The sequence below is a fragment of the Biomphalaria glabrata genome, chromosome 18 (genome assembly GCF_947242115.1).
Source record: "Biomphalaria glabrata chromosome 18, xgBioGlab47.1, whole genome shotgun sequence".
Lineage (NCBI taxonomy): Eukaryota > Metazoa > Mollusca > Gastropoda > Planorbidae > Biomphalaria > Biomphalaria glabrata.
In genome coordinates, this window is record NC_074728.1 from 7,427,283 (window position 1) to 7,450,566 (window position 23,284).

Consider the following 23,284-nt stretch of genomic DNA (forward strand, 5'->3'; position numbering starts at 1 on the left):
TTTCTGTAATTTTTCAATCGGTTCATGATTGTCATTAACACAGATTAATTATGCATCGTTTCAAATTTAACCTTTGTAAAAAGGGTTCTCAAATTAATAACCCATGCAATTATATATATCATTCTGCATCTCTTTACATTTCAAATTTCGCTTGTGAATTTGCAAATGTAGTTTTAATGCAATTTGATGAAGATGAGTTGAGAATTGGTAAAGTTAATGTAAATAACTATTTCGACTTTTCTTGTGAATAGAAAATAGGAGGTGTTGATTAGCTCACTATCTCCGGTAAGGCTATTAAATAAAATGTGTGGCCTTCATAGCACTATAAATTAAAATGAATTCTGTTGAAGACTGGGATGAGCGCTTTTACCCAGCTCTGATGGATACCTGACCCTTAGTGTGGGAAAAGTGAAGGCCGTCGGTGGTTGTGATGTCGGCGCTACTTTGTCGGCGCTACTTTGTCGGCGCTACTTTGTCGGCGCTACTTTGTACGCGCTATTTTGTCGGGGAACCTTTCCTTTGTGTCTCAAATGTGTCTAAATAATTGAAAACTAAAACACAAAGAAATTATTGTGGCAGAAATTTATCGCCAAATTATCGATAAGCATGCTTAAAAATGTACAGTCACAATTTACTTTTTTTTTCTCTTTTAAGTTTCCCTGTACTCGAGTTTAAATCCCCCCCCCCTCCAAAAGAAAAGCAGAAACTAAACATCTAAACTGAAGAAAAGTAATATATTTATTCTAATGATATCGTGTAATTGCGAGTCGTAATTATGCCTTCAGTTCCTTTTTCAGACCTTGCGATCTATAGGTGAGACGATGTTAAGGTCATCTGTTTCTTTGGCCAACGGTTTACGAGTTGGGTGGCATGTGGACAGCACAACGACCAACCGTCTTTACTTCCCCTAGCTAAGGTCAGGTACCTATTAGCGTTGCAAGGACTCAAGGGGCCTAAAAAACCTGAAATTAAAAATCCCAGTCTTCACCGAGATTTGAAACCAGGACCCCAGGACCAAGCCAAGCGCTTATCAGCCCTAACCATTGACTGAACATCAGATCATAAGATAAAGCGGGGACTCTTGTCTACGTAAAAAGAATATATGACCAAGGGATCGCTGAACAGTTCTATCATGTAAGTGTGAGAACTATTGATCCAGGGCCTGACGTGGATAGATCAGAGATGTAGCTTTCTCAGGGTCTTGTTTATGCCTGATAGTGCGCAAGGGGGATCTACTCTGCTATGACAAGTGAAGGGAGGCCACTCTTGATTTATTCTCGGTTCCTTGGAAACTTGAAATATATCTGTGGAAATAGAAAAAAAAAAAAAGAACCGATTTTAGCACTTTTAACTGTAATAAATCAAATGTATTGAGAATTAAAATTTATTAATCCAAATATAACAGATTATGAGGTATGTTCACGGGACTACGTTGACCCATCTGTGACTTACATATTTAACATAGGCTAAACCATTCACCATTCAAAATCATAGAATATGGGTCTTTATAGCATTGGCATGTCCACAGCTGGAGTTACCACGACGCAGGCATAAATGTGCAATCCTGTTCAGTTTAATCCAGGTCGCTACAAAGTTATTATACTTATTCCTACCAGATGATAAATAAACAAATGTTTGTAAACCCGTACACGTTACGTTTTAAACATCGATCACTAGTTCTAGTCCGAAACAGCTGAACATGTATACCACTAGGTAATATCAAGACTCCAGTAGAAAACCTATACCGCTCAATCTTCGGTACTGCATTGCCTGAACACCACTTAGACTTTTGATATTGCATAATTCCCCCCCCAACCCCCCCAAAAAAATAGTAATAGATTGTGTGTGTGTGTGTCTTTGGTGACGGTTGGAGGTGGCAAGCGATTGGTTATGAATAATGCAACAAAGTTGGTATTGTCGTCATTTCATCTTAGTTAGGACAGGCGACTCCAGAACGTGAGACTGAAAGGCTGTTACTGTAGCGAGTTAGATTTTTAAAAATTCAAATGCAGATATTATATCATATCAAAAGTTGATTTCGTCTATATTATAAATGAAATTCCTTTTAGTTTCGTTCACAAAAGGAAGTTATTCAAGCTATTTGAAGTCTTATTCGCTAAGATATATTACTCTTACAACGGTTTAGTTTGGTGCGCAAGTCATTGACCGGTCTGCAACATCAATTGACCATCCATACTTCCACCTTTGCATTCCCATTGACCACCAGTTTTCAGGTATATCAATCCAAGTGGACATACAGACTTAAGCTCTTAAGTTCTCACTGACCTATCAAACGTCATCCATTGCATTCCCATTGACCCACAGTTTTTGGCATTACATTCCTATTGACCTACAACTTTTAGGCATTACATTCCCATTGACCTACAGTTTTTAAATAATACATTTCCTTTTACCAGATTTGAGTTATTCACATTGACCATACACACCTTAGACATAGTATTCCCATCTAGCCGAGCAAGAAAGAGGCAGTGAAAGAAAAGACCTTTAAATTTTTAATATGCTTTTGGTACATTCCCTTTTGTGGAATAGTGGGCGGAGGGTTATCTGGGAGGAGCTTTTCCGGCTGTCCAAAGACGACCTGCAAACACAACTCTGCTTGAGCCAGGTGTCGAACCCGAATCCCTTTCATAGCTAACTAAGAGGTGTAAGCCCCTCGACCACTTATTCCATTTAAACATGTTTTAATAACATGTGTAGAACTTTCTGAAAGCGTATTCCGACAATTTTTCAAAACCTTTATTTACTTTTAACTGATTTTCCTGTTATCGATTTGATTCAACGTATTTGTAACCCATTGAAACCATTCTGTAAACATGCCGCCCCTGAGTGGTAAGCGTTGCTAATTTTCAACTCCATCAATTAGCGAGATGAATGTGAAAATAATTAACCCTTTCAAGACCAAAGAGATTCCTAGTTGTCGTTCTTTCCTCTTATATTTCAACGCTCAATTATTTTTTTGCAAATCATCTCGAGAAAAATGTAGAAATTGTGTTTACTGTCTGTGTCGATGAAGATGAAACAAAAAATAATAACAACATAGGATGAAATTTGAAGAAAAGCAATCTGCTAGTGGATCAAGTGAATATTAAACCAAATATAAAGAGGGTGAATTAATGCATGGCATTCACATTTCAATTAGGATCCAAAACGTTCTTAACGGAACTTTAGGCATCTAGAAACGAATTTAGAGGCCAGAATGAATCCTGGGCTGTATGTGCTTTATGCCTTCTATGACATGTTATACTTTAGACTATTCATAAAGAATCAGGGGCGTAGCTAGGAATTTTTCACCTTTGGGGGCCCCTGCATTTTGCGTATTATTTAATTTTAAATAAAAAAAAAACACTTATTTGGGGGCCCCCATCAAGAGTGGTACGGGGGAAATTCAAATTCTCCCCCCTCCTTCCCCACCCTAGCTACGCCACTGTAAGTAATGCATCAATTCCTTAGAAAGAATCATTAAGTAAATAATGAACGTTTGCTCTTTCAGACCTTGTGATCTATGGGGGCAGAGGATGTAAAGGCCATCTGTTTCTGTGGCCCACAATAGTGGCCAGCACAGCGACCAACCGCATTTACTTTTACCCAATGTCAAGTACCCGCTTGAGCTGGGTAGACTCAGAGCGACCCTAAAGTAAAAAAAAAAAAAAAATCGCCAGTCTTCACCAAGATTCGACCATGGGACCCTTGGTTCGGAAGTCAAGCACTTTACCACTAAGCCACAGAAAGAGTTGGAATAATGCCTTATCAATGGCTATTAGGTGAATAGAAAAATGTATTACTAGCTAAGTGAGGGTCCATGTTTATGCACGTTTTTTAAGAGTGTTGTTTCGAATTTAAGTTCATCTGTTAACATTTTCTGATCTAGTTAAAATTTATTACGAATTAGTCATTGTCGAAGACAACACATGAATAATAATAAAAATAAAATAACCTTTTAGTTAATTAATTAATGGGAATATAGTCATCCTGTTTAATATAGGAAAAAAGGAGATACGTCTTGCAGTATTGAGAGATCTGTTTGTGATACATGTTGTAATTGTGAACAATTGCCGTTCTCGACTGACGTCGGCCAATAGCTATCATTCAAAGTTTGTATAAGAATTTCACAATAATGATGAAAAAAAAATTATTTCGACGATGCTATTTAGATTTTAGAATATCCCCCCAAAATTATATACAAAGTGAACTGTGTTTTACTTACTTCACGGTACATACAGAGGGTCATGCAACACTCTTTAGTGTAACATTTTATGTTTTATAAAGTAGGTCTAACCCTGAACAATTTCGTATTATGCGGCTATCATATTCTGGGTCACCTTATTGCTCATATCCTGTTCAGTCTTGGTCTCTGGTCATTATGAGTCGTGTCTGTTTCCTTCTGTAATTGGTTGAAATCCTCAGCCCTGGTTTTTTTTTTTTTTTTTTTTTGGAAGTGTAATGTTTTGGAAGTCATTGTGATTTTATCTTTAATGTTAGTCTATTTTTCTTTATCCTTTTATTTTACTATTATTATTATTATTATTATGTTAGAAAAGAACAAGCATTCATTTTCTGGCCCTGCCAGGGTCGAGTTTCGCTAAAGGGAAACACATTTCATCGTAGTCCCTTTACCAGTTTCCACTAAGAACTTTTCTAGTGATGTGACAGGTCTGAAGCAGTACCGCCCTCTGACAGGCAACGAGAATGTTCCTAAGTATCTTAAGGGCCTGGAAGGTGTCTGTGAGGTCAGTTGTTATTATCCCCTCGGTTGATATAACAATGGGGTATTATTATTATTATTATTTTATTATTATTATTTTATTATAAAAAATATTATTTATATAAAGTTTGGGATAAATGGTATCAACTTGGTCATATCGTTTAAATCAGATTTTGGTGTGCAGAATAAGTACAAGACATAAATTCTTTTCTTATATTTTACAGTCTGTCTGTCATTAAGTACCTCTGACGGTCACGTTTTATTTTTCTTAGTCTCAAAATATATTTGTATTTTAAGTCCAAGAAAATATGTAAAAATATCTCATGATCTGTTTACTTAAATAATTTTTATATTTTTATATTATTTTTTTAGATTCCGACAACACTTAATTTTTTGGGGGAACATTCTTAGCCTCCTTCAGTCACATAGCGATATGGATCATTTCATAGATATGGGATGAATGCCTGGGCATTAGCTATAGTTGGAAGTTCATCTATCCAAAGGAACAGCGCATGCCGATATAGTTTGGGGTCAGAAGCGTCACGGGCTCTGCCAGAGTGTAGCACTGTGCCTGCAAACTTCCTAATGGTCGCCGGCTCCAGATTTTTCCCCAGGGTTGTCTCATGAAGCCCTTACCATGCTTGAATTTAGCTATAAAAGCATAACTTACTGATCTCTCTTTGTTACATTGTGAGTAGGTCTTAAAGAGTTTTTTGGAATTATTTAAGAAAGCAGCTGTGTATCAAAGATTGGCTTCTTAAATCAAACAAGAAGTTGCAAAGGGAAAAGATCATCTATTGAGAAGTAAAATGTCAGAGAGAGAGAGAGAGAGAGAGAGATTGGGAGATGTAAGAAAATAATGAAGTGCTACTTTGTGTTCAGGTATTCTTGGGACGTACGTAAGAAACTAAGACGGCGATACATTGTGTGTGTGTGTGTGTCTATCTCTCTCTCTCTCTCTCTCTCTCTCTCTCTCTCTCTCTCTCTCTCGTTAGGCTGTTCTGGGAGCCTCAAAAACTCAAAACAATTCAAAATTTCTTATTTAAGGTATAAATTAATTACAAACATTCTCTGATGTCCTTTCATGAAATAAAATCTGCGAACATACTAAAATAAAGTTGAGTATGTTTGTGTATGTTTAGTTTGAGTCAACTGATCGGTTCCTGTCATGCTCCTATGTTGCCTTCATCTAATCTCAAGAAAGACCACTCGTCTCTGGAGATACCCAGTTGGTGAGCCGGCTATCAATCAACGCACATTGGAGAAGGGAGACAATCAGTAATACATGTGCACATTTGGTGTCTCCCTTTTTTTTTATTCGCCACCTCCCCTCCACCAAACTCTCGTTATTTTTATGTCTTCCATCTGTCTCTCTGTCTGTCTGTCTGTCACTTATATCTCCATTTCTCTTTAGTAGTTCTCTAATTTCTTTCTTTCTTGCTCTTTCTTTCGTCTTTCTATTTCTTTGTTTCCTTATCTGTATGATGTGTGTATGTGTGTGTGTATCTCTGAGGTCTTTCTGGATTTCTTTCTATCTTAAGTGTGAATACATGTGTGTGTCGCTGTATTATTGCCACTTTCTGTATCTATATTGTGTGACTCTTTCTTTCTACAATATATTAAAAACAATATATTGTATTTATTTAAAAAAATGGTTTTACCATTGCTGCAGAGCCGTTAAAGACTAAGCCATGGAGATGTCTGCAAGCGGGACATGAGAACCACACATGATAGTATTTGGTGTCGCGTGTTAAAGCATGTCAAGGTCGGTAATAACACTAAATAATAATAATACTTTTCTTGAAAATACGCGCGAATGAACGAGCTAAAAATAGATAATAAACCCCCAAAACAAGATTAACATGTAACTTCCACTGCGCAATAACCAGAATTCAGATATTTTCAGAATTAATCTTAGATTGCGAGTATAAAGATAGGTAAAGGTTTGTATTCAGTGATCAACGTATAGCAACGCATATCAAATCTTTTTTTTTCGAAATTTTTTGTTATTGTTGATTATCTGAATTAATTTTCATTGCTGTTTATACTTGAAGTATTGTGTGTGGTTGCATGCGGCCTCAGAACGAGGCAGCTGGAGGTCACTCACGAAGGCCGAGGGATACACATTTGAGACCAAAAGAAAATCTGCTGCCGAGGACAAACGCAGAAAGAGAAAAAAAAATTAATCGACCGCCTTCGGACAATGGTTATGCTTGCTTCGAGATGTGGCAAAATATGTAGGTCACAGCTGGGACTGCGCAGCCACTGGAAATACTGCATTCCTCACTGATCTTCGGACTCGAAGACTAGCCTTATTACTGTGTGTTGTGACGTGTTTTAGGATACAGATTTGTGGTATTAATCTCTTGTGATCTTTTTATAGTTGGATGGTATCAATAGGATAACATTACAATAATCTCTTGTTAGTATAGAATGAAACAGCACTACTCTTCATAAGGTGAACTAAACAGAACGTAACTGTAAACACTTGTAAATGTATTGTCTATATCCATTACATGCGAATTGAAAGTATAACTTAGATCTTTTACTAGGAAATCTCTTTAAAAAAATATTTTTGTTTTTGAATTCTTTGTAAATTGTTTTGCAACGTACAATATTCGAAGTCTTCCTCTGTTTTGACAAGAATTTATAAGTTGTATTGAGTTCATTTTGATATGCATTTTATGTTTAGACTAGCTACCTGACAACGCGGCCATTCAAAAGTGGACATTGACAGTTTCAAAATACAGCCCTTGGCCAGTAATCTGACGCGGTCCAATTGGTCAGGGGAAAAAAAGTAAATTGCGTGGGTAATAATAGTAGGAAGTGATGACCTCATGAGGGCTACTAGAGAACGTGTTCAGGGTAGTAAGGTCATGAGCTCTGACCAATCAAATCAAATCGATGATTTTCATAAGTTCTAGCTTCAGAAAGATGTAGCAACCTTGAGGGTAAGAATGTGTATGACATAGTGTTTCTGTCATAATGAGTTTGTGTGACATAGTCTGTTCGCTGTGACAATTGTTTGCTGTGACAAAACGTTTGTATGACAGAGTGTGTTTTGTGAGTTTGAGTGAAATAGTCTGTTTCTGTCAGAGTCAGAGTTAGTGAGTTTACAAATGTCCATTATCTTATCTTATCTTATATAATACAGACGTTACTTCAAAAAAGAAGATGATTACGTCCTACGCGTCATGCATTTAGTCATGCATATTAACCAATGACTTAAATTCAGCCAAGTCACTGGTTTTCCTGGCCAGCTCAGGCAACCCATTCCATGCTCTAATAGCACTAGGGAAGAAGGAGTGTTTGTACAAATTTGTCCTAGCATATGGGACGAGGAATGTGCCTTTATCTTTGTGTCTTTCAGAGTATTTTATTAAATTTTGTTTTTGTATTTGAAGATTATGGTTCAGTGTTTTATGTATGATTGCTACTTTACTTTTGAGCCTTCTGTCCTGAAGGTGATTTTACTAAAGGTGTTACTCTAGTCCATTTATGTTATATTCATAGTGTATGATAGTGTTTCTTCTGGACTATGCTATTTTACCTTTTTACCTTTACCTATCCCTTAGTCTATTGGACCATGCAACACTCGTCGACCGTCTTTCTCCATTCCTCCCTGTCTTTTGCTTTAGTTAAAACCTCTTTCAATGGCAGGCCCGTCCATTCTTTTATGTTGTCATTCCATCGCTTTCTCTGTCTGCCTCTTCTTCTTTTTCCTGGTACTGTTCCCTGAAGGAATGTCTTTGCGAGCCCCGAAGGTCTTGTAATATGGCCATACATTTTAAGCTTGCGTTTGTTTTTTTTTTTGTTACGTCAGTTCTAGTATTAGAAACAGACTGATTCTGAGGGTATGTGACACGTGTAATGTGGCCCTGTGTGAGTAAGGCTGTGTTTCTGTTTGGTTTTCTGAAAATACATTTTTTGTTTCGAGCGAGAGTTTTCTGTGTCTGTGTGGATATGTTTCTCATAGAGTGTGTATATGTGCCTCTAAATGTATGTCATAATGTGTGTTTTGCAATTATCAACAGTCAAAAACAGTAAGAGTCGGTTTTTTGTGTTGAGATTGAAGATGTACGTTGATTGAAGCTGTGTTAGATGTGTGTGTGTGTGTGCGCACGGCATGTCAGTGTCGATGTGTGACTGCTTAGAAGTGCTCATACAAATAAGAATGTGTGTAATGGACAAATGAGGAAGTTGCGAAGTTGTAATAATTACAAAGCAATTAAAAGAATTTAAAAAAAAAAATGTTTGCTTTCTTCATCTCTTTTATTTTTTAAATATTTTTTTGTCATAAATTTTTTATAAATTCTCGTTGAAAAGGTTTCTGTTAATTTTCTCTCAACTTTGCAAAGCAGAGAACTTTAATCAAAGGTTTGTCTGTGTGTGTGTGTGTGTGTGATTCTGTAGGCAGTGTATATTTATGTGTTTATAATATATGTTTGTGTTTTACTCTGACATTGATTTACATGATTTTTTAAAAATGTATTTTAAGCATTATCCGGAATCATGTCGAATACATTCCAAGCTACAAGGGAAACTAATTGAACGATGTCAGTAAGAGTCCACATATTCATATCAGTTTCAAGGTCGTAGAGGGCTCTATCTGCGTTAACCCACAAACAAATATCTGGTCCGATCTCCACAGCTTTCACTTATTAATCATTCTAGTACTTATGTCCAACTTACGGCCCGAGGGCTATTTCCGGCTCCTGACTCGGTTCTGTGTAAGTATAATTGCTTAGTGGCTATGTTGTCAGATATCTATTGCCTAACAAAACGGACCAGGAAGACAGAAGTTCGTCGTAGAGTCACCCTGCGGTTCCGAATCTCACTCACAGAGCCAAGGTTATTTTAGTACCGTTATATCGTGTAACAGAGGCGCCTTTTTGCCCTCACTAAAAGTATAGTTGTTAGAAGCAGATGAGATTCTTTTAATCCTACACCAACACAGAACTACAAGTTGTAGATTAAGAGAGCTTTAATCCTGTTCAACGAATAATAATGTCGATAATCTCCTCGTTCACAGTGCTTCATTTTTCTGTCTTTTGCCATCTTCCTCTTTTAGCACTCGTTCGCGCCATTTCACATTCACACCATGCTGCGCACAAAACAATAGGAAAGCAGCTGGCAGCAGATGGCCTCTGCAAGAAACACCTAGAGTACTCTGACGAAAGTCGCGAGACACACATTTTGAGATTCAAAGAAAAACTCTTGCTAAAGACCGGAGCAGACCACAACAAGAAATTTTAACTACCTTCCCCCCACCCCTTCCCCTGACGGATAATGACGTCGTCTGCATCGGATGTGACAAAATTTGATGTACGTAACCGGGTGTGCATGGATATGTAAAATATTGTAGTCATTCTAAATCTTTGGAATAAAAAAATAATGCCTTTTAAATATTTCAAAAATCTATTAAGTTCAAAGATTTTTACATAAGTTTCTTGCGAATCATCAAGTTAATCTTTAACACACACACACCCTTTTTATATGTTAGACTGCAGTTTCCAAAATGTATTTCAATCTCTCGAACTTTTCTGTAACTGACCCGTCCATTTCGAATCGGAGTATCGTCTGTAATAACACTCTTGCTCAGGCCTCCTCTCAGTAGACTTGGCGTCTTCTAATCACCTTGACCTTCACAGCCTCATTGATCTCTGACTTTGTTGGATGCTCGATACGGCATTGAGCTTGTCGGCTAATGTCTAGTTACACAGATTAAATTCTTTCATCAGTCGTCTCCTCTTTGATCTGAAAAGTTTGATTCCATGTTTCCCTGCTCAATAGTAGCATGAATGTAATTGTACATGTCTTCAGTTTATCATTTATGTGAAATTGTTTGGGCTGTATCTTATGTCTTTTTTTTTGGCGTGTATCTTTTATGACACACTCTTTGGAATGTATCTTTAATGAGACACACTTTGACGTGTATCTTTTATGACACACTCTTTGACATGTATTTTTTATGACACAGTCTCTTGCCTGTATCTTTTATGACACACTCTTTGAAATGTATCTTTAATGAGACACACTTTGACGTGTATCTTTTATGACACACTCTTTGACGTGTATTTTTTATGACACAGTCTCTTGCCTGTATCTTTTATGACACACTCTTTGGAATGTATCTTTAATGACACACACCTTGACGTGTATCTTTTATGACACTTTTTGGCTTTGTATTTTTTATGACACAGTCTCTTGCCTGTATCTTTTATGACACACTCTTTGGAATGTATCTTTAATGACACACACCTTGACGTGTATCTTTTATGACACTTTTTGGCTTTGTATTTTTTATGACACAGTCTCTTGCCTGTATCTTTTATGACACACTCTTTGGAATGTATCTTTAATAACACACACTTTGACCTGTATCTTTTGTGACACACTCTTTGACGTGTATTTTTTATGACACACTCTCTTGCGTGTATCTTTTATGACACATTCTTTGGCTAGTATCATTAATGATATATTATAGGTCGTGTATCTGTCTCATTCATCACGTTTCTTTGTAGCCATTATACAGGTTCTAAGGCACTTGTCTTCTAATGTTATCATGTACAGTGGCTAAACAAACTTCCCCCCACCCACACCCCACCTAATAAAACTGTCGCATCTGACGCAGACAAAATCTTTTTTAAGCTCTTTTTTTTTTCGTTATTAGCAATGCGGAGTAGTCACGTGGTGTACGTCCCAAGAGAAGTGAAAACAGTAAGTTTATATATAATTTTGGAGTCTAGAATTCTTACGTTTCTACGTGAAAAATTAAATATCCATGGGAGATAATTTGTTTCCGGTACCGGAAGGTTGGAAACTTTCGATTTCTAAACTGCGCTGGGAGCTTCTAAATATGTCATTAAGCTTATATCAGAGTCCATCTGTTAATAGAGACTAGCTTATATCAAGGTCCATCTGTTAATAGAGACTAGCTTATATCAGAGTCCATCTGTTAATAGAGATTACCTTATATCAGAGTCCATCTGTTAATAGAGACTAGCTTATATCAAGGTCTACCTCTAATAGAGACTAGCTTATATAAGAGTCAATCTGTTAACAGTGAAAAGCTTATATCAGAGTCACTCTGTTAATAGTGAGCAGCTTATATCAGAGTCCATCTGTTAATAGAGACTAGCTTATATCAGAGTCCACATGCTAATAGAGACTAGCTTATATCAGAGTCCATCTGTTAATAGTGAGTAGCTTATATCAGAGTCAATCTATTATTAGAGACTAGCTTATATCATAGTCTATCTGTTAATAATCTAATTAAGTCTTCTTTTGTGAATCTAGTTTGAAATTAAGTTACAATGTATATGTAAATGACGTGTGTGCTCAAATTCTTCGTAATTTTTGCAAAAGAATTTTTTTTTTATTTCATAAATGAAATTATGCTTTTACTTCACCCTCATGACTATCTCAGGGACATACTAGAGACTTGTGAAAGATTCAATGCATTTTAACCATTCAGCTCAATCGCAACAGGAGGTTAATAGTTCGATTACAATTATCGAACTTAATGCTGCTCTTCTTACCTCAATGAATTTAGAGAATATACAGGATACAGAATACCATTTCCTTAAAGAAAGGCAAAAATACGTGATTAAATTCCATTTTGAAAAGCCAAAAGAAAGTAAAAAATAATACGAATGAGTACATTTCTCGAATGCTCAATAATTGATAGTGTTTATATTCAAATGACCCCAAGGAAAGAAGATAGAACATAAAATAAACATAAAGAACAAGTAGAAACAAGGGAAAGAAATAGAAGAATGACCGATTAAATCAAGAAGCTGTTTTTAAAAAAGTGAATACAATTTCTTACATTTTCGTGTGTGCCCTGGCCATCTCTTCTTATGAGCAGTGACGTGGACGGATTTACTAATGGAGCACGATGACGACAGAACCGGAAATAGTGGATGTCGGGAAGGCAAGTTATTATTGGGAGGATTATATTTGGGTCAATACGAAATTTAAGATCAAGTAGAAGGCTACGAGGAAAAATTGCAAGACGAAAGTCAGAGAGCGAGAGAGAGAAAGAGAGAGAGAGAGAGGGGGGGAGAAGAAGAGAGAAAAAGAGAAAGAGTAAGGAAAATTTGGAAAGATGAGGTAGAGACTGGAGTGAGCCAAAGTGAGAGAGAGAGAGAGAGAGAGGGAGAGAGAAAGAGAGAGAGAAAGAGAACCAAAGAAATTGAAAGAAAAAAACTGAAAAAAGAATGAAAGATAGACAAAGAAAGAGAAAGAGGAATAGCAACAAAGAGAGAAAGATACAGGAGTGAAAGAGGGAGAAAAAAAAGAAAAAGAACGAGAAAGAGAGAGAGAGATAAAGATACAAGTTTGGAGTGGAAGAGGGGGGCAGCTAGACAGAAAGAAGGAGTGCTAGAGATAGAAATACAGAAAATGTTAAAGAAAGAGAAAAAAAATGTAGAAAGAGAGGAAAAGAGAGAGAGAAAAATGAGACAGAGTGAAAAAAAGAGAAAGAGAGAGAAAAAAAAGTAAGAGAGAGAGAGAAAAAAAAAAGAAAGAGAGTCAGAGAAAGACTGAGAGAGAGAGAGAAAGGAGAACTCAAAAAGTAAAGGTTATAGTGACGAAAGTAAGAGACAGAGAGAAGAAAAATGAGAGAAAAAAAAAGGCGATGCTGAAATAGATGAAGACGTCTATCGGTGATCTGAGTCAATATTTTTCAAGAGGCTGGAAAAGATGCTGTAAGATTGAGGTCGAAGGAACCCATTTGAGTTATAGTTGAGCGTGAAGACATTACTCACTGTTTTATTTACTTCAGAAAACTTGAAATTGATCTGAAATTGATATTTAGCTGATACCCGAGGATGTTCGAATGTTTTTAATCGACTTTTAAGTCGACTCTAAGGAGTCAATTTTTTTATAAACCAGGCTCTATAAACTTTCTTTTGAGATGTTCATCAAAAATGTTTATCACAATAATCAGTTCATTGTTTACTTTTGATTGTAAATTTCGGGCCTACATTCTTAAATCAAAATAATACACTAAAAAAAAAAAGAAGATAAACCGACATAGAGAAAAGTTGAAATGATTGCCGATGTATAAATATATTCAGAGTTTGGCGATAAAGATCCAGACATGGCAACTCTAAAACGACAGTAATGTAGACTAGATTACTGGATTGAGGTAGATGGAAAATCCTAGTTTGGTGATAGGCCTGTAGATCAAGACTTGGAGGATAATGCGTAAAATGTTTATGAATGTCTCTTTATTTATTTTACTTTTTAATGAAATCATACGAGAACACCGGCTGAAGTATGTATGTTCTTGGTATAGATTGTTTAGATGTCAAGACCAAAATTAATTTTAGAAGATACCATTTTTAAAACGGTCAAATCATAGTTTTCCCAGTGTGACCAATTAGTAAATCTTTTTCCCCAAAGAAATACATAAACTGTCAAATCTCTAGGAAAATCGTTCGTCACGTCCAGTGAAAGGTTTTTTGATGTTTCCTTTTCCTTCCCATGAAGAGTTGGCAAGCTTAAAAGAGGAATTGTAATACACACCAAATGCTGCCCATTTCTTCTGATATGAGATATGCAGAGGGACATAATTTATTGAGTGTCTTTATAGTTCTGTGTTTAATGCGAGCCAACTAAAAAATGTAATGGAGTTGTTTAGTTTCTTAGCTATTCACAACTTAACTTTTTTTTTTTCATTACTATATACATTTTTTTTATTACTTTTCAAAACAAAAAGTGTATAGACCTTTGCCCTTCAGCTTCGTATTTAAAAGTGTCAATACAAAAGTATGATATTATCTAATGTTTTAACTAGTCACACTGGAGACTATCAAGAACAAAAACTGTCCAACTAAAAAAAAAAAAGAAATTCCGGCTTCGATTCACAAAATATTACTTAGATCAATTGTATTTTATTGGTTAATGGCATTCACTTATAAAGATTTCAGAATTTTTTTGTCCTCCCTAGGTAGATGTTTATTACCAATACATACAAAAAAGTCCCATCTATGTGCTCAGTTTTTTAAACAAATGTGACAAAGAAGCAGCCAATGAATTAAAGATGATCAACTCTTGGGGCCCTCGGGCTGAATCTTTATCGTCGTTTTGTTGCCAACTCACCATAAAGTGATAGATAAAATGTCGAGGTCATTTTTTAAAAACGTAGATCTTTCGTAACCTGGAGGTGAACGGAAGCTCTGTACATTTAACTCTTGTAGTCCTTTAGAAATAACAGAGTCATAGTCGAAATCAACATGAGAAGCATTAGCGCAAGAGTCTATGGAAAACAACAAGTCTTTATAAAGTTTATATAGTAAAGTTCCCAATTAAGACCTTGCCATCTTAAAGGCAGATGATTGTTTGATGATCATCTGTTTCTTTGGCCAATGGTTAACGAGAACGGTGTCATGTGACCAGCACAACGACCTACCGTCTTTACTTTTTCCCAACTAAAGTCAAGTACCAATCAGAGTTGGGTGGACTCAGGGGCGCTTTAAAAGTGCCGAAATTCAAAACCCCAGTCTTCACCGAGATTTTAACCCAGGACTTCAGGCTTGGAAGCCAAGCGCTTAACCAGCCACCGCGTCCCCTATAAAGCTTATATGATGAGTCACAATTTAGAACATTACATTTGTTTAATGCAGTATTTAATTTAATGATGTTTATGTACATGCATAGAAGAAGAAATACATTGTCTTCAAATACGTAATATATATATATAATATATATTATATATATATATAAAATAAGGAACACGTTTTCACACAAACTCGTACACGGCCCCAGTGAGTCCGTTGTTTGGTAAGCAATGCAAATCAAAAGTGAGAAACGTGAGGCCGAAAACGGAAATCTAAGCGTGACAATCAGAAGGAACGAAAGACTGTTCACACAAAACTAATAGCCACTCTGTCCTTTTCGGAGGCCGAAAAAAAACTGCCATAGTTAAAGGATAACAGTAAAATATTAAACAATATTATAAACGACGCGATGGAAAAGTGGACCATAATCATTTTTAAAATCACTGAGACCTGATACTTCAACCATATGGTTGTCCATGTCCGCCCACCCATTACCCATGAATCCATTAATTCATCTCTCTTCTAGTACTAACTATTGATTAGATACAGTCTCGCAATGAGTCGCTTCCCCGTGGATCGACTCTTCTGTAAATAAAGTAATTGAAAGAACTGGTCAAAATGACACATATGGAAAAGAAATGTCCCCCATTTCTCCTCATACAAGAGATCAATCAACATGAAAACATTTCCCCACCAAAAAAAAAAATTGATTTCAGAAATATTTAAAGTTATAATCTCGTGTCTAAATGCAAAAGGATATTCCAATTTTAAAGTTCCTTACATTTGAAAGCACCAGTTTCATGACATTGGCAATTTGAATGAGATATTATAAATTAACACCTTTTTAGAATGTATAGATTTGTATCAGTTTACTAGCTTAAGATTTAACTCATTATTACTAAATGTGTAGCTCACACTAGCTAAGATTGTATAGCCTCGTTGTGATATCCATAGCGCCCGCAAAGTCCTTCCTACGTGGAACATATCCAGGGAAAGGAAGGAGAGGCAGACAGCAAGAAGCAATGGGAAGAGAAAATCCAGGAAAGGATAGGCCTACCAATAAAGGGACTTTTATACTGGCGAAAGACAAATAGGAATGGAGATCAACGGTCAAAGATCATGTGTGGTGCCCCGATGGTCTAAAATGAAGTCGATGGAAGATAAATGCAAGGCTCTGTATTTCAACGACATTACGTCGTTTCGAGAGTTTAGGCTGCCAGTCGTGTGTGTTAATTTTCTGAACTCAATTGGCGTGTGTAACGAATCGAATTTACGGGGAAAAAAAATCTTCATTAATAGAGCATGTCAAATTATCGGAGCAGAGTTATTCAACCTGGACTTCTAGACAAATGTCTTTCTAAAGGGTTATTACCCTTTACAAACGAACAGGGGCGAGCAACACGATTATGGGGAAAAAAAATATTGGTTAAAATAATAGAAGCTTCTGGCTGGACATTGACCGGGGGGGGGGGGAATAAAGGGAAGAGAACTAATGGACCAGGGTTCCGTTCCTTTCATTAGAGTTGAAATCGTTGATGGAAAAATAGGGTAATTAGAGTCTGAAGATGAATTGTACTTACGTTGGAAAATATTACCGTAAACAAGGAAGTCTTTACTCTGAGACAATGCAAAGTAACGTTTTGCTATGGAGCATATAGAGTCATGATTATAAACATTTAATTAGTTTGGGTAAACCAAGGTTTTGTCTTGTTTCACTTTCAGAATAACCAACGGATTACACGATATTTAATAATAATGATAATAATTTAATTCATTTAGCGCTGTATAAAAACATGATGTCGGCTCAAGGCGCTGTGATAACATTAAAACATAAACGCACGAGCTAAAATGAAAAAGTTATCTAAAAAAAAAGGTTTTAAATAGATAGGTTTTTAATGTTCTTTTTGAATGTAGCGTAGCATGTTGTCTGTCTGACATCAATGGGGATTGAGTTCCAAACCTTTGGTCCGTGTATGAAAAAAGAACTCAGACCGTAACTTTTAAGGGAGAAACGTGGCACCTCTAGAAGCGTTGAGTCCATGGGGCGCAGGGAGCGCAGGGAGGGACATATGGAGTGATCAGTTCATTAAGGTACAAAGATATTTCTTTATTGTAGAACTCTTCTGGTAGGTTAACTTACAAATTAGTGAATTACTTTTGATTGGAGAGAGACTTGAGATCTGTTGGTCCTAGAAATGGTTTGGTCCATCGTGGGGGCGACTTTTCATGAGGCTGTAGAGCCCTAACCTGGAGAGACATTTTCTACTTTAAACAACGCAGGTAAAGGTGGCATTTGTTTTGCTGGTAGAGGAACCGGCCATTTCGTTTTGCTGGCTTTTTTTTTTTTTGCTCTAGCTGAGGCCATCGTTTTCTAAACAGTCCATAGATTTCTTGGTCACCCTGTTTCTTTACATTCTAGTCTATGTCTTCCTAGTAGTCAACATTAATGTTTAAAAAAAATCGTAAACATTAAAATAAAAAAAATATTGGGCTGCAGCCATTATTAGTTTGAATACTGCCAGGGGCGTTGCTAGAAATCTCCATTATTTGGGGATCCGGGGGCTTGACCTCTTTAGAGGCCCCTGAATTTTGCGTTATTTTAATGTACAAAAACACACATTTGGGGGCCCCCCTCAAGTGGGGTACCGGAGGATTTTGAAATTATCCCCACTCCTTCTCCCACCCTAGCTACGCCACTGGATACTGTGGAGTTTATGTCAAAAAAAAACAACAACTCACGTTTTCTAATGATTAGCGTTCCTCTAGTAGGTCTCATCAATACCGAGTTATAAGCCCTGGTTACTTTAACCCATCTTCTTCCGCGCAACAAAAATTAGTCCCAGCGCCCTTCAACTGCCCCCTACCCATTGACAAGCTATTCTCTCTGCCGATTGAGCACCCAATGATTCATACGGTAGTCTACTATGACGACAAGAGCTACCAGTAAAAAAAAACCTTATCCCCCCTCTTTTTTTTTTCGTCCACTAAATCTCGCTGACCGCGTTTCTTTGAGAACGTCACGTCCTTGAGGTATTAGGTCAGTTTTCTGCCGGGATTAACTGGGACATCGCCGAAGATGATTAAGTCACTGAATTCATCCTGTCTTTGAGCGCGTGTCTTTCTGTGGTCAAACATGGCGAGGACTGAGATGTGAGCACATAGTATGGATACTGGACCACTGTTTCATTCAGCTTTTTGTCCATTCATTGTTGTAACTATTTGATTATCGAACACTTTTCACCAATCCATTGATGATCTTTTAAAAATAATATTTCAGTTCGTTCACGGTTTTAACAGACTACATATTTGGAATGGGTTTGAGCAGACTATAAAACCTGGGTGGACACTGTTCCTGAAAATGGCTCTAACATTTCCCTAGAAATTTGACAGTTGATGTAGATAGCTGGGAAAAGCTTAACTAGATCCTTGACCACACTAGAAAACAACTCTTAGTTTTACCGTTATACTATTTTAAAGTAAAAAAAAAAATTAATTGGAATTTGTCTAGAATACTAGAAAATATTTATCTTGAACAGACTTATTCATCTTCGGGTATCTCCACATGTAGGCCCTATTCATTCAGGATTTGAATCAATTACCGTTCAGAAACATGGTGTGCATCGTCTTCTAAATCTAGACTTAAAGACCTATCATTAGAATATTATAAAGTCTTGTAGATTAATACATTCGCTTAACCTGGATTTTTTTTTCTTGGGGTGGGGGGGGGGGATGGGAGGGGAGAGTAATGGTGCAGAAATATTTGGGCCCCAGACAATAGAGCCCTCATATGCCAAAAAAAAATTCAATTACATATTCCATGTTCATAAATAGTGGGAAGGCGCCCATTTTGATCATGTCTAAGAAAATTGTCATGTTGATCCCTCACATACACTGTGTTCACCGAATACTAATCCTAACCATAATCCTAACCATAATCCTAAACTTGTCATTGTCTAGTCATTGAACACAGTACTCCTATTTGTTCATTTTTTTTTTAAATCTACGGATTATATTTTTATGCGTGGTGGCTGAGTACTATAGCGTTCGGCTTACGAACCGGAGGGTTTCGGGTTCGAATCCTGTTGAAGACTAAGATTTTCAATTTCGGGATCTTAAGGGAGCCTGTGAATCCACCCAGTTCTAATGGGAGTTGGGAAGAAGTAATAACGGTTGGTTCTTATGCTGGCCACATGACACCCTTTTTAACAGTGGGCCACAGAAAAAGATTATCTTACATTGTGCTGGTCACATGACACCCTTTTTAACAGTGGGCCACAGAAAAGATTATCTTGCATTATGCTGGTCACATGACACCCTTTTTAACAGTGGGCCACAGAAAAGATTATCTTGCATTATGCTGGTCACATGACACCCTTTTTACAGTAGGCCACAGAAAAAGATTATCTTGTATTGTGTTGGCCACATGACACCCTTTTTAACAGTGGGCCACAGAAAAAGATTATCTTACAGTGCGCTGGTCACATGACACCCTCGTTAACTGTGAAAGGGGAACTTAATTATTTTTTTTTACAATGAGGTACTTTGAGGGTTTGTTTGAAAGTTATAAAGTTGCTCATAGGGCTTCATGATGAAGTGAATTGGCTTCTTTTTTAAAGTACTTTGACGTATTTTATTGCCCATTTCGTTGATGGCAAAGCCCAAAGTACTGGTCAGTTATGCCCCTTTTTTGTATGTTCTCTCAGCCGAGGACAGACACTTGACTGGCCATGTCGCTCACCATCATACTTTCTCTCCCCTACCCTCAACCCGTCGGTTTATTTAGGTCATGAATATTTTGATTTATATTTTTTCTGACTGAGTGGACAGGTTCGTGATTAGTACGTCTCCCTTGAAAGTTTTTACAAATATTTTAAGACACGGATGTTCATGAAAAGAGAGAGAAGAGAGATAAAGACACAGCCATTGGGAAACATAGACAGTAGACACACGAAGACACTCACAGTCGAGCTGAATAGGAATATATACGAAGAAAACATACAGCCACATAATCAGGTAAGTTGACACAAACCAATGTAAACATGGACCTCTACAAAGACAGGGACAGTCGTTTCTCATTCAATATAACATATATATATATATATATTGTGAACACCTGTGTTCATCATTATTATTAGAAAGTACTAGATGTTTTCTATCATTTTCATGATTGGCTTTCTTTAAAATCCAATATTGCCAGGGAAATCGGTAGGGATCAGTTATTGTATTGAATTGTGATGACAATCTTATAACCGTATCCAGTTGTATTTGATTCGTTTTTATTTTATTGCACTACAATTCAGTATTGTTACATTTTGTCCTGTAACTTCTTCTTGCATTGTAGAATAGAGGTTTTTATGGAAATATATATTTCAAACTTCGAAGCAAAACAACATATTTATTCATACAAATCTTTTTCTAGTAAGGGTCGGAAAAAATATCTCTTCTTCAAGGTATAGGTACATTATTTCTTGGTGGTTGAGTTATTAACTGCTAGGATTCGTAATATGTGGTTCTGGGTTTGAATCTCAATGAAGACTGGGATTTTGATCTTAGGGATTTTCGTAATATGTGGTCCTGGGTTTGAATCTCAGTGAAGACTGGGATTTTAAACTTAGGGATTTTCAGGGCGTCTGTCACAGCAATGTTTGAGAATCACTGTGACATGAAATGACATATGTTCACTAAAGTATAGTTCGTGTTTGATCCATGTGAAAAGCTCTGGGTCTGAAACTGACCACGAAGTGAAAACGGTAGTTGTTGCTTGACCCTCGGAGAGGAAGGACGTACGGTCCATATCTTTTATGTTCCAGGGAATAAAGTATTCTTATGTATCTTTATAGAGTGTATTTGATGTTGGATCTTACTATTGATTCTTGAAATATTGTTTATTCATTCTTTGAGCCTTATGGCTGGAAGGCCTGTGTATTACTTTATATTAATAAATATATATATATATATATATATATATGTTGTCTGCTGAAAAGTGTGTTATTGGTACATGATTTTTTTTCATTTATTTTTTTTTTATTTTTCGTCTAAGTAAAACACAAATCACACGCACAAGAACCCCGAGTGTAATCCAATAAATTAACCAGTAATAAAAGTGTTATAGCGCCCCTGAATCCATTAAACTCTTATGGGTACCTGACTACAGTTGGGGGCAAGTTAAGACGGTTGGCCGTTGTGCTGGCCACATCACACCCGTTGGCCACCATCAGCGGCCCTATAAACCGCATGGTCTAAAAGGAGAATTTACTTTCTCTCTTTTTATCTATTAATAGATTTTTAATCAATTTCATGTAACCTTTCTATAGGCGCTAAGGGCGCTTCAAAGATTATTACTTTAAGATGCGTGCTACTATATCATTCAGAAGCCGCTCACATTCATGTTTCAAAGCTTAATTTGCTGGTCATCCATCTGGTGATGTTTTGACTGCATGACCCGAGATACAATGAAAGTAAAATTTGGACTTAATAATTTTCTTGGACGCTGGCTTTATTTCCTAACATCTTCCATTGAACAGAATCAACTGTTTTCTTTAGGCAACCTACTACAACCTTAATTAACCTCGTTCGTTTGTCAAATGTTTTACATGTTTCAGATGTTCCTTCAAAGTTGAAGATAATTACTTCCTAGTCCAAACCTCCCGCAGGACGACATGGGATGGGGAGCAGGCAGGATTTGAACCCTGGACCATCGATAAGTCCGAACGACAATCCAGCGCGCAAACAGCACGACCAAGCAGCCATTCACCTATTCAACCCAATGTTCTCTTATGTTTCTACATAATCAACTGTTTTTAAGCCCAATCAATTTTTATCCACACAATGTAACAAAAGTTTCCTAATCAGCTTTCAATCAGCCAATCAACATTATATCCCTTCATCAATCTCTAAATCCCTATACAATTTCTACATGTTTAAATTCAGTCTCCGTCCATTGGATTCAAATGCTATCAACATTTATCAATTTACATCAACCCCCCCCCCCACTCCAATACAAACAAATTTATCTTTATAGTAACTTAGAACAAACATAATTTACTTCGCTGACCTTCCATTCCAATAATCAATCCCCCAAACTACGAAGAGCCTTGTCTTGGTCTTCATTCATTTATTGTATGTTCTCTGAGCCCCTACTCAAAGTTATTCTTTTTTTTTCCTTTCCTAAACATACATACTCAATAATAATAGTATTTTTTTTTAAATAATAAAGTTGTGTAATGGCAAAGGAAATAAATGCACAAACATACACAGTTAAATAAATCCGTAAATTACTTTAAATACGTCACACAAACAACATAGTTACATATGGGATAAATTATAAATTGTTAGAGAATCGAGTAGAAAAAAGAAAACACTCAAAGCCTCAAATATATCAACAAAAGCAAGTTGGGGCCTCATATATCCAATATATTTGTACATAGACTTAAAGATCCACCTATTATCACATATATATAACCCACACGTTGCCTTAGAGATTTGATATACTCGCAAAAGAAACCCAAACAGATGTTCAAAATACCCAAACAGAGATAAAACAGCCGACAAGTAAAAATGCAGAATGAACACAGAGGATGATGGCCATACACATTATGTAAGGAGAGAGGAAAAAAACCCAACCCAGACGATAGTTTTAATTCTGGTGTTACTTTCTTGTTAAACCACACCTCAATGTGGACTTAATGAAGCAAGAAGAAAGTTGAAAACATGACTACCTTAGGACATTCACAGAACTTAATAATGGATAGAGCTCAATACAGACAACGAGAAGAACTAATTGCATTATAGTGGAAAGTCATTTTTTTTTCCCTTGTAAAGACACAGCTCGAGACACCACAACAAATTGTACAGCAAGGAAAAGGAGGAGGGGGGATGAGAGAAGGAGAAACACACACATACACTCACTCACACACACACAAACTCACAAAGAGGAAGAGACATACTATAGCTTAGAAAAGGACAGAAGAAAAAGCTACCATAGGACAGAAGA